The 12,440-nt window shown below is 45.6% G+C and overlaps 5 non-coding genes across 5 annotated transcripts; all 5 read left to right on the top strand.

Moving 5' to 3' along the window:
* Positions 1–748: 748 nt before the first annotated feature.
* On the top strand, positions 749–820 carry TRNAG-UCC (transfer RNA glycine (anticodon UCC)). Its single transcript has one exon. It is a non-coding gene; the product is annotated as a tRNA-Gly (tRNA).
* A 1,521-nt stretch (positions 821–2,341) lies between these two features.
* TRNAG-UCC (transfer RNA glycine (anticodon UCC)) lies at positions 2,342–2,413 on the top strand. The gene has a single exon. It is a non-coding gene; the product is annotated as a tRNA-Gly (tRNA).
* A 3,102-nt stretch (positions 2,414–5,515) lies between these two features.
* On the top strand, positions 5,516–5,587 carry TRNAG-UCC (transfer RNA glycine (anticodon UCC)). Its single transcript has one exon. It is a non-coding gene; the product is annotated as a tRNA-Gly (tRNA).
* A 1,509-nt stretch (positions 5,588–7,096) lies between these two features.
* TRNAG-UCC (transfer RNA glycine (anticodon UCC)) lies at positions 7,097–7,168 on the top strand. Its single transcript has one exon. It is a non-coding gene; the product is annotated as a tRNA-Gly (tRNA).
* Positions 7,169–8,689: 1,521 nt separating this feature from the next.
* TRNAG-UCC (transfer RNA glycine (anticodon UCC)) lies at positions 8,690–8,761 on the top strand. The gene has a single exon. It is a non-coding gene; the product is annotated as a tRNA-Gly (tRNA).
* Positions 8,762–12,440: the final 3,679 nt, after the last annotated feature.

The following is a 12,440-nucleotide window of genomic DNA, read 5'->3' as shown; positions in this document are numbered from 1 at the left end:
GAAGATGAAGATTTTCTGTACCCAGCATACCTTGCGATGTGCTTAGGCAAATGAGGAGAGAGCCCCACCAATCCCTTGCCACTCCGCTGAAAGCTCCTCCTCTGCATAAAGAGAGCACTTTCACAAGGGAGCAGAGTGGCGCAGCGGAAGCGTGCTGGGCCCATAACCCAGCGGTCGATGGATCGAAACCATCCTCTGCTAATATTGCTTGATTTTTCTTCCTAGGACTAATCTGTCATTTCCACCCTGCCAGCAAGGAAAAGCGCAGGCTTGTGCTAGCTATGTGAGAAAAGACTTCTCAACTATCTGTCTCTGCTGTAAATCAAGAGAGTGATCGTCAAAGGATCAACCCTATACTTTGAAAGTAAAGATACCCAATTAGAAGCATAAATGACAGGTGGGACCTTCACACGTTTTTCGGGGCATGCTTTGAATTTCATTCTTCCCTTTTTGTTCTGCTTATATCAATCTCCTATGCATTTCATGGAATTTACTCCCTTTCTCTTTGCTGCTTTGCTTCCGATGCTGCCCATATGCTCATTTCCACTATTTGTACTGCTGCTTTCCATTTCTTCTCTTCTGCACAGCTTTGTCCTTGGTTTCAATCCCCAGTTCTTTACCCTCTGCAAGACAATTTCTACTGCTTTTCATGTTGGAATCCACACCAAATGCACCATTGGAACGGGTGCAAGATTGCCACTGCACTCGGCGTTGTAACATCTGGAACCTAGAGGACACACATCAGAGGGCGTTGGTGGTATAGTGGTGAGCATAGCTGCCTTCCAAGCAGTTGACCTGGGTTCGATTCCCGGCCAACGCAGTGCAAATATTTATATATTCTCCAAGCAGGATATATTTTAATGCAACATGTCACAAAACTGAAATATCAGAAACAGAATAATCAGCCGTTATATAAAAAAATAAACAAACACGTAGGTAGACATCTCGATCGCCTCATCTGCTACATTCATTGTCCCAATATATGCTATTTTCCATAAAGCACTCACCACTCACATGTGCTGATAATAAATATTTTGCTGGGGGCAGGCAATGAAAGGGCTGAGCCCCGACCAGACATTATAACCCCAGCATCCCTATTTTAAAAAGCATTTCTAGGCGATATCTAGCCTCTGAAAATAATAGGCAAGATCCACCGATAAATCTGGCAAAAGTCCCCAAGATTTTGTGCATACTTGTGCTCTCACCTGAATGCAGTGCCACCTTGTAACCATCGGATGTAACTGCGGCTCAGAAAAATGTTTTATCAGAGGGCAAGTTGAGAGGACTCCAAGTGGCAGATTTCCACGGAAAGAGCCTCTCGCTGCAGCAGGAAGGTTGGATACTTCAAATTGGCATAGTTTCCTGTCCAGCGTCCTCTCACGTCCCGAACGCTCCCAAACACTCAAAAGCCTCACACCGGGCAAGCCCTCACCGTGTAGATCTCTGGCTCCCAGGTAAAGCCAAATCCTGAGTATGCTAGTGCTAGGATCACAGAGAAAGGACAGGGACAGAGAGCTGCTGTCTTGGTAAAGGCCTGAAACGGCTAATTCCTAAGAGGGTCTGCACTTTCAGTTATGACTGACTGTGAGTGGGGAAGATGAAGATTTTCTGTACCCAGCATACCTTGCGATGTGCTTAGGCAAATGAGGAGAGAGCCCCACCAATCCCTTGCCACTCCGCTGAAAGCTCCTCCTCTGCATAAAGAGAGCACTTTCACAAGGGAGCAGAGTGGCGCAGCGGAAGCGTGCTGGGCCCATAACCCAGCGGTCGATGGATCGAAACCATCCTCTGCTAATATTGCTTGATTTTTCTTCCTAGGACTAATCTGTCATTTCCACCCTGCCAGCAAGGAAAAGCGCAGGCTTGTGCTAGCTATGTGAGAAAAGACTTCTCAACTATCTGTCTCTGCTGTAAATCAAGAGAGTGATCGTCAAAGGATCAACCCTATACTTTGAAAGTAAAGATACCCAATTAGAAGCATAAATGACAGGTGGGACCTTCACACGTTTTTCGGGGCATGCTTTGAATTTCATTCTTCCCTTTTTGTTCTGCTTTTATCAATCTCCTATGCATTTCATGGAATTTACTCCCTTTCTCTTTGCTGCTTTGCTTCCGATGCTGCCCATATGCTCATTTCCACTATTTGTACTGCTGCTTTCCATTTCTTCTCTTCTGCACAGCTTTGTCCTTGGTTTCAATCCCCAGTTCTTTACCCTCTGCAAGACAATTTCTACTGCTTTTCATGTTGGAATCCACACCAAATGCACCATTGGAACGGGTGCAAGATTGCCACTGCACTCGGCGTTGTAACATCTGGAACCTAGAGGACACACATCAGAGGGCGTTGGTGGTATAGTGGTGAGCATAGCTGCCTTCCAAGCAGTTGACCTGGGTTCGATTCCCGGCCAACGCAGTGCAAATATTTATATATTCTCCAAGCAGGATATATTTTAATGCAACATGTCACAAAACTGAAATATCAGAAACAGAATAATCAGCCGTTATATAAAAAAATAAACAAACACGTAGGTAGACATCTCGATCGCCTCATCTGCTACATTCATTGTCCCAATATATGCTATTTTCCATAAAGCACTCACCACTCACATGTGCTGATAATAAATATTTTGCTGGGGGCAGGCAATGAAAGGGCTGAGCCCCGACCAGACATTATAACCCCAGCAACCCTATTTTAAAAAGCATTTCTAGGCGATATCTAGCCTCTGAAAATAATAGGCAAGATCCACCGATAAATCTGGCAAAAGTCCCCAAGATTTTGTGCATACTTGTGCTCTCACCTGAATGCAGCGCCACCTTGTAACCATCGGATGTAACTGCGGCTCAGAAAAATGTTTTATCAGAGGGCAAGTTGAGAGGACTCCAAGTGGCAGATTTCCACGGAAAGAGCCTCTCGCTGCAGCAGGAAGGTTGGATACTTCAAATTGGCATAGTTTCCTGTCCAGCGTCCTCTCACGTCCCGAACGCTCCCAAACGCTCAAAAGCCTCCCCTCACCGGGTAGATCTCTAGCTCCCAGGTAAAGCCAAATCCTGAGTATGCTAGTGCTAGGATCACAGAGAAAGGACAGGGACAGAGAGCTGCTGTCTTGGTAAAGGCCTGAAACGGCTAATTCCTAAGAGGGTCTGCACTTTCAGTTATGACTGACTGTGAGTGGGGAAGATGAAGATTTTCTGTACCCAGCATACCTTGCGATGTGCTCAGGCAAATGAGGAGAGAGCCCCACCAATCCCTTGCCACTCCGCTGAAAGCTCCTCCTCTGCATAAAGAGAGCACTTTCACAAGGGAGCAGAGTGGCGCAGCGGAAGCGTGCTGGGCCCATAACCCAGAGGTCGATGGATCGAAACCATCCTCTGCTAATATTGCTTGATTTTCCTTCCTAGGACTAATCTGTCATTTCCACCCTGCCAGCAAGGAAAAGCGCAGGCTTGTGCTAGCTATGTGAGAAAAGACTTCTCAACTATCTGTCTCTGCTGTAAATCAAGAGAGTGATCGTCAAAGGATCAACCCTATACTTTGAAAGTAAAGATACCCAATTAGAAGCATAAATGACAGGTGGGACCTTCACACGTTTTTCGGGGCATGCTTTGAATTTCATTCTTCCCTTTTTGTTCTGCTTTTATCAATCTCCTATGCATTTCATGGAATTTACTCCCTTTCTCTTCGCTGCTTTGCTTCCGATGCTGCCCATATGCTCATTTCCACTATTTGTACTGCTGCTTTCCATTTCTTCTCTTCTGCACAGCTTTGTCCTTGGTTTCAATCCCCAGTTCTTTACCCTCTGCAAGACAATTTCTACTGCTTTTCATGTTGGTATCCACACCAAATGCACCATTGGAACCGGTGCAAGATTGCCACTGCACTCGGCGTTGTAACATCTGGAACCTAGAGGACACACATCAGAGGACGTTGGTGGTATAGTGGTGAGCATAGCTGCCTTCCAAGCAGTTGACCCGGGTTCGATTCCCGGCCAACGCAGTGCAAATATTTATATATTCTCCAAGCAGGATATATTTTAATGCAACATGTCACAAAACTGAAATATCAGAAACAGAATAATCAGCCGTTATATAAAAAAATAAACAAACACGTAGGTAGACATCTCGATCGCCTCATCTGCTACATTCATTGTCCCAATATATGCTATTTTCCATAAAGCACTCACCACTCACATGTGCTGATAATAAATATTTTGCTGGGGGCAGGCAATGAAAGGGCTGAGCCCCGACCAGACATTATAACCCCAGCAACCCTATTTTAAAAAGCATTTCTAGGCGATATCTAGCCTCTGAAAATAATAGGCAAGATCCACCGATAAATCTGGCAAAAGTCCCCAAGATTTTGTGCATACTTGTGCTCTCACCTGAATGCAGTGCCACCTTGTAACCATCGGATGTAACTGCGGCTCAGAAAAATGTTTTATCAGAGGGCAAGTTGAGAGGACTCCAAGTGGCAGATTTCCACGGAAAGAGCCTCTCGCTGCAGCAGGAAGGTTGGATACTTCAAATTGGCATAGTTTCCTGTCCAGCGTCCTCTCACGTCCGGAACGCTCCCAAACACTCAAAAGCCTCACACCGGGCAAGCCCTCACCGTGTAGATCTCTGGCTCCCAGGTAAAGCCAAATCCTGAGTATGCTAGTGCTAGGATCACAGAGAAAGGACAGGGACAGAGAGCTGCTGTCTTGGTAAAGGCCTGAAACGGCTAATACCTAAGAGGGTCTGCACTTTCAGTTATGACTGACTGTGAGTGGGGAAGATGAAGATTTTCTGTACCCAGCATACCTTGCGATGTGCTTAGGCAAATGAGGAGAGAGCCACACCAATCCCTTGCCACTCCGCTGAAAGCTCCTCCTCTGCATAAAGAGAGGACTTTCACAAGGGAGCAGAGTGGCGCAGCGGAAGCGTGCTGGGCCCATAACCCAGAGGTCGATGGATCGAAACCATCCTCTGCTAATATTGCTTGATTTTTCTTCCTAGGACTAATCTGTCATTTCCACCCTGCCAGCAAGGAAAAGCGCAGGCTTGTGCTAGCTATGTGGGAAAAGACTTCTCAACTATCTGTCTCTGCTGTAAATCAAGAGAGTGATCGTCAAAGGATCAACCCTATACTTTGAAAGTAAAGATACCCAATTAGAAGCATAAATGACAGGTGGGACCTTCACACGTTTTTCGGGGCATGCTTTGAATTTCATTCTTCCCTTTTTGTTCTGCTTTTATCAATCTCCTATGCATTTCATGGAATTTACTCCCTTTCTCTTCGCTGCTTTGCTTCCGATGCTGCCCATATGCTCATTTCCACTATTTGTACTGCTGCTTTCCATTTCTTCTCTTCTGCACAGCTTTGTCCTTGGTTTCAATCCCCAGTTCTTTACCCTCTGCAAGACAATTTCTACTGCTTTTCATGTTGGAATCCACACCAAATGCACCATTGGAACGGGTGCAAGATTGCCACTGCACTCGGCGTTGTAACATCTGGAACCTAGAGGACACACATCAGAGGGCGTTGGTGGTATAGTGGTGAGCATAGCTGCCTTCCAAGCAGTTGACCCGGGTTCGATTCCCGGCCAACGCAGTGCAAATATTTATATATTCTCCAAGCAGGATATATTTTAATGCAACATGTCACAAAACTGAAATATCAGAAACAGAATAATCAGCCGTTATATAAAAAACAAAAGAAACACGTAGGTAGACATCTCGATCGCCTCATCTGCTACATTCATTGTCCCAATATATGCTATTTTCCATAAAGCACTCACCACTCACATGTGCTGATAATAAATATTTTGCTGGGGGCAGGCAATGAAAGGGCTGAGCCCCGACCAGACATTATAACCCCAGCAACCCTATTTTAAAAAGCATTTCTAGGCGATATCTAGCCTCTGAAAATAATAGGCAAGATCCACCGATAAATCTGGCAAAAGTCCCCAAGATTTTGTGCATACTTGTGCTCTCACCTGAATGCAGCGCCACCTTGTAACCATCGGATGTAACTGCGGCTCAGAAAAATGTTTTATCAGAGGGCAAGTTGAGAGGACTCCAAGTGGCAGATTTCCACGGAAAGAGCCTCTCGCTGCAGCAGGAAGGTTGGATACTTCAAATTGGCATAGTTTCCTGTCCAGCGTCCTCTCACGTCCCGAACGCTCCCAAACGCTCAAAAGCCTCCCCTCACCGGGTAGATCTCTAGCTCCCAGGTAAAGCCAAATCCTGAGTATGCTAGTGCTAGGATCACAGAGAAAGGACAGGGACAGAGAGCTGCTGTCTTGGTAAAGGCCTGAAACGGCTAATTCCTAAGAGGGTCTGCACTTTCAGTTATGACTGACTGTGAGTGGGGAAGATGAAGATTTTATGTACCCAGCATACCTTGCGATGTGCTTAGGCAAATGAGGAGAGAGCCCCACCAATCCCTTGCCACTCCGCTGAAAGCTCCTCCTCTGCATAAAGAGAGCACTTTCACAAGGGAGCAGAGTGGCGCAGCGGAAGCGTGCTGGGCCCATAACCCAGAGGTCGATGGATCGAAACCATCCTCTGCTAATATTGCTTGATTTTTCTTCCTAGGACTAATCTGTCATTTCCACCCTGCCAGCAAGGAAAAGCGCAGGCTTGTGCTAGCTATGTGAGAAAAGACTTCTCAACTATCTGTCTCTGCTGTAAATCAAGAGAGTGATCGTCAAAGGATCAACCCTATACTTTGAAAGTAAAGATACCCAATTAGAAGCATAAATGACAGGTGGGACCTTCACACGTTTTTCGGGGCATGCTTTGAATTTCATTCTTCCCTTTTTGTTCTGCTTTTATCAATCTCCTATGCATTTCATAGAATTTACTCCCTTTCTCTTCGCTGCTTTGCTTCCGATGCTGCCCATATGCTCATTTCCACTATTTGTACTGCTGCTTTCCATTTCTTCTCTTCTGCACAGCTTTGTCCGTGGTTTCAATCCCCAGTTCTTTACCCTCTGCAAGACAATTTCTACTGCTTTTCATGTTGGTATCCACACCAAATGCACCATTGGAACCGGTGCAAGATTGCCACTGCACTCGGCGTTGTAACATCTGGAACCTAGAGGACACACATCAGAGGGCGTTGGTGGTATAGTGGTGAGCATAGCTGCCTTCCAAGCAGTTGACCCGGGTTCGATTCCCGGCCAACGCAGTGCAAATATTTATATATTCTCCAAGCAGGATATATTTTAATGCAACATGTCACAAAACTGAAATATCAGAAACAGAATAATCAGCCGTTATATAAAAAAATAAACAAACACGTAGGTAGACATCTCGATCGCCTCATCTGCTACATTCATTGTCCCAATATATGCTATTTTCCATAAAGCACTGACCACTCACATGTGCTGATAATAAATATTTTGCTGGGGGCAGGCAATGAAAGGGCTGAGCCCCGACCAGACATTATAACCCCAGCAACCCTATTTTAAAAAGCATTTCTAGGCGATATCTAGCCTCTGAAAATAATAGGCAAGATCCACCGATAAATCTGGCAAAAGTCCCCAAGATTTTGTGCATACTTGTGCTCTCACCTGAATGCAGCGCCACCTTGTAACCATCGGATGTAACTGCGGCTCAGAAAAATGTTTTATCAGAGGGCAAGTTGAGAGGACTCCAAGTGGCAGATTTCCACGGAAAGAGCCTCTCGCTGCAGCAGGAAGGTTGGATACTTCAAATTGGCATAGTTTCCTGTCCAGCGTCCTCTCACGTCCCGAACGCTCCCAAACACTCAAAAGCCTCACACCGGGCAAGCCCTCACCGGGTAGATCTCTGGCTCCCAGGTAAAGCCAAATCCTGAGTATGCTAGTGCTAGGATCACAGAGAAAGGACAGGGACAGAGAGCTGCTGTCTTGGTAAAGGCCTGAAACGGCTAATTCCTAAGAGGGTCTGCACTTTCAGTTATGACTGACTGTGAGTGGGGAAGATGAAGATTTTCTGTACCCAGCATACCTTGCGATGTGCTTAGGCAAATGAGGAGAGAGCCCCACCAATCCCTTGCCACTCCGCTGAAAGCTCCTCCTCTGCATAAAGAGAGCACTTTCACAAGGGAGCAGAGTGGCGCAGCGGAAGCGTGCTGGGCCCATAACCCAGAGGTTGATGGATTGAAACCATCCTCTGCTAATATTGCTTGATTTTTCTTCCTAGGACTAATCTGTCATTTCCACCCTGCCAGCAAGGAAAAGCGCAGGGTTGTGCTAGCTATGTGAACAAAGACTTCTCAACTATCTGTCTCTGCTGTAAATCAAGAGAGTGATCGTCAAAGGATCAACCCTATACTTTGAAAGTAATGATACCCAATTAGAAGCATAAATGACAGGTGGGACCTTCACACGTTTTTCGGGGCATGCTTTGAATTTCATTCTTCCCTTTTTGTTCTGCTTTTATCAATCTCCTATGCATTTCATGGAATTTACTCCCTTTCTCTTCGCTGCTTTGCTTCCGATGCTGCCCATATGCTCATTTCCACTATTTGTACTGCTGCTTTCCATTTCTTCTCTTCTGCACAGCTTTGTCCTTGGTTTCAATCCCCAGTTCTTTACCCTCTACAAGACAATTTCTACTGCTTTTCATGTTGGTATCCACACCAAATGCACCATTGGAACCGGTGCAAGATTGCCACTGCACTCGGCGTTGTAACATCTGGAACCTAGAGGACACACATCAGAGGGCGTTGGTGGTATAGTGGTGAGCATAGCTGCCTTCCAAGCAGTTGACCCGGGTTCGATTCCCGGCCAACGCAGTGCAAATATTTATATATTCTCCAAGCAGGATATATTTTAATGCAACATGTCACAAAACTGAAATATCAGAAACAGAATAATCAGCCGTTATATAAAAAAAATAAAAAACACGTAGGTAGACATCTCGATCGCCTCATCTGCTACATTCATTGTCCCAATATATGCTATTTTCCATAAAGCACTCACCACTCACATGTGCTGATAATAAATATTTTGCTGGGGGCAGGCAATGAAAGGGCTGAGCCCCGACCAGACATTATAACCCCAGCAACCCTATTTTAAAAAGCATTTCTAGGCGATATCTAGCCTCTGAAAATAATAGGCAAGATCCACCGATAAATCTGGCAAAAGTCCCCAAGATTTTGTGCATACTTGTGCTCTCACCTGAATGCAGCGCCACCTTGTAACCATCGGATGTAACTGCGGCTCAGAAAAATGTTTTATCAGAGGGCAAGTTGAGAGGACTCCAAGTGGCAGATTTCCACGGAAAGAGCCTCTCGCTGCAGCAGGAAGGTTGGATACTTCAAATTGGCATAGTTTCCTGTCCAGCGTCCTCTCACGTCCCGAACGCTCCCAAACACTCAAAAGCCTCGCCCTCACCGGGTAGATCTCTGGCTCCCAGGTAAAGCCAAATCCTGAGTATGCTAGTGCTAGGATCACAGAGAAAGGACAGGGACAGAGAGCTGCTGTCTTGGTAAAGGCCTGAAACGGCTAATTCCTAAGAGGGTCTGCACTTTCAGTTATGACTGACTGTGAGTGGGGAAGATGAAGATTTTCTGTACCCAGCATACCTTGCGATGTGCTTAGGCAAATGAGGAGAGAGCCCCACCAATCCCTTGCCACTCCGCTGAAAGCTCCTCCTCTGCATAAAGAGAGCACTTTCACAAGGGAGCAGAGTGGCGCAGCGGAAGCGTGCTGGGCCCATAACCCAGAGGTCGATGGATCGAAACCATCCTCTGCTAATATTGCTTGATTTTTCTTCCTAGGACTAATCTGTCATTTCCACCCTGCCAGCAAGGAAAAGCGCAGGCTTGTGCTAGCTATGTGAGAAAAGACTTCTCAACTATCTGTCTCTGCTGTAAATCAAGAGAGTGATCGTCAAAGGATCAACCCTATACTTTGAAAGTAAAGATACCCAATTAGAAGCATAAATGACAGGTGGGACCTTCACACGTTTTTCGGGGCATGCTTTGAATTTCATTCTTCCCTTTTTGTTCTGCTTTTATCAATCTCCTATGCATTTCATGGAATTTACTCCCTTTCTCTTCGCTGCTTTGCTTCCGATGCTGCCCATATGCTCATTTCCACTATTTGTACTGCTGCTTTCCATTTCTTCTCTTCTGCACAGCTTTGTCCTTGGTTTCAATCCCCAGTTCTTTACCCTCTGCAAGACAATTTCTACTGCTTTTCATGTTGGTATCCACACCAAATGCACCATTGGAACCGGTGCAAGATTGCCACTGCACTCGGCGTTGTAACATCTGGAACCTAGAGGACACACATTAGAGGGCGTTGGTGGAATAGTGGTGAGCATAGCTGCCTTCCAAGCAGTTGACCCGGGTTTGATTCCCGGCCAACGCAGTGCAAATATTTATATATTCTCCAAGCAGGATATATTTTAATGCAACATGTCACAAAACTGAAATATCAGAAACAGAATAATCAGCCGTTATATAAAAAAATAAACAAACACGTAGGTAGACATCTCGATCGCCTCATCTGCTATATTCATTGTCCCAATATATGCTATTTTCCATAAAGCACTCACCACTCACATGTGCTGATAATAAATATTTTGCTGGGGGCAGGCAATGAAAGGGCTGAGCCCCGACCAGACATTATAACCCCAGCAACCCTATTTTAAAAAGCATTTCTAGGCGATATCTAGCCTCTGAAAATAATAGGCAAGATCCACCGATAAATCTGGCAAAAGTCCCCAAGATTTTGTGCATACTTGTGCTCTCACCTGAATGCAGCGCCACCTTGTAACCATCGGATGTAACTGCGGCTCAGAAAAATGTTTTATCAGAGGGCAAGTTGAGAGGACTCCAAGTGTCAGATTTCCACGGAAAGAGCCTCTCGCTGCAGCAGGAAGGTTGGATACTGCAAATTGGCATAGTTTCCTGTCCAGCGTCCTCTCACGTCCCGAACGCTCCCAAACACTCAAAAGCCTCACACCGGGCAAGCCCTCACCGTGTAGATCTCTGGCTCCCAGGTAAAGCCAAATCCTGAGTATGCTAGTGCTAGGATCACAGAGAAAGGACAGGGACAGAGAGCTGCTGTCTTGGTAAAGGCCTGAAACGGCTAATTCCTAAGAGGGTCTGCACTTTCAGTTATGACTGACTGTGAGTGGGGAAGATGAAGATTTTCTGTACCCAGCATACCTTGCGATGTGCTTAGGCAAATGAGGAGAGAGCACCTCCAATCCCTTGCCACTCCGCTGAAAGCTCCTCCTCTGCATAAAGAGAGCATTTTCACAAGAGAGCAGAGTGGCGCAGCGGAAGCGTGCTGGGCCCATAACCCAGAGGTCGATGGATCGAAACCATCCTCTGCTAATATTGCTTGATTTTTCTTCCTAGGACTAATCTGTCATTTCCACCCTGCCAGCAAGGAAAAGCGCAGGCTTGTGCTAGCTATGTGAGAAAAGACTTCTCAACTATCTGTCTCTGCTGTAAATCAAGAGAGTGATCGTCAAAGGATCAACCCTATACTTTGAAAGTAAAGATACCCAATTAGAAGCATAAATGACAGGTGGGATCTTCACACGTTTTTCGGGGCATGCTTTGAATTTCCTTCTTCCCTTTTTGTTCTGCTTTTATCAATCTCCTATGCATTTCATGGAATTTACTCCCTTTCTCTTCGCTGCTTTGCTTCCGATGCTGCCCATATGCTCATTTCCACTATTTGTACTGCTGCTTTCCATTTCTTCTCTTCTGCACAGCTTTGTCCTTGGTTTCAATCCCCAGTTCTTTACCCTCTGCAAGACAATTTCTACTGCTTTTCATGTTGGTATCCACACCAAATGCACCATTGGAACCGGTGCAAGATTGCCACTGCACTCGGCGTTGTAACATCTGGAACCTAGAGGACACACATCAGAGGGCGTTGGTGGTATAGTGGTGAGCATAGCTGCCTTCCAACCAGTTGACCCAGGTTCGATTCCTGGCCAACGCAGTGCAAATATTTATATATTCTCCAAGCAGGATATATTTTAATGCAACATGTCACAAAACTGAAATATCAGAAACAGAATAATCAGCCGTTATATAAAAAAATAAACAAACACGTAGGTAGACATCTCGATCGCCTCATCTGCTACATTCATTGTCCCAATATATGCTATTTTCCATAAAGCACTCACCACTCACATGTGCTGATAATAAATATTTTGCTGGGGGCAGGCAAGGAAAGGGCTGAGCCCCGACCAGACATTATAACCCCAGCAACCCTATTTTAAAAAGCATTTCTAGGCGATATCTAGCCTCTGAAAATAATAGGCAAGATCCACCGATAAATCTGGCAAAAGTCCCCAAGATTTTGTGCATACTTGTGCTCTCACCTGAATGCAGCGCCACCTTGTAACCATCGGATGTAACTGCGGCTCAGAAAAATGTTTTATCAGAGGGCAAGTTGAGAGGACTCCAAGTGGCAGATTTCCACGGAAAGAGCCTCTCGCTG

The sequence above is a fragment of the Triturus cristatus genome, chromosome 11, assembly GCF_964204655.1.
Source record: "Triturus cristatus chromosome 11, aTriCri1.1, whole genome shotgun sequence".
Taxonomy (NCBI): Eukaryota; Metazoa; Chordata; class Amphibia; order Caudata; family Salamandridae; genus Triturus; species Triturus cristatus.
The sequence above is the reverse complement of the archived record's forward strand: the minus strand, read 5'-3'. Positions and strand labels throughout refer to the sequence as shown.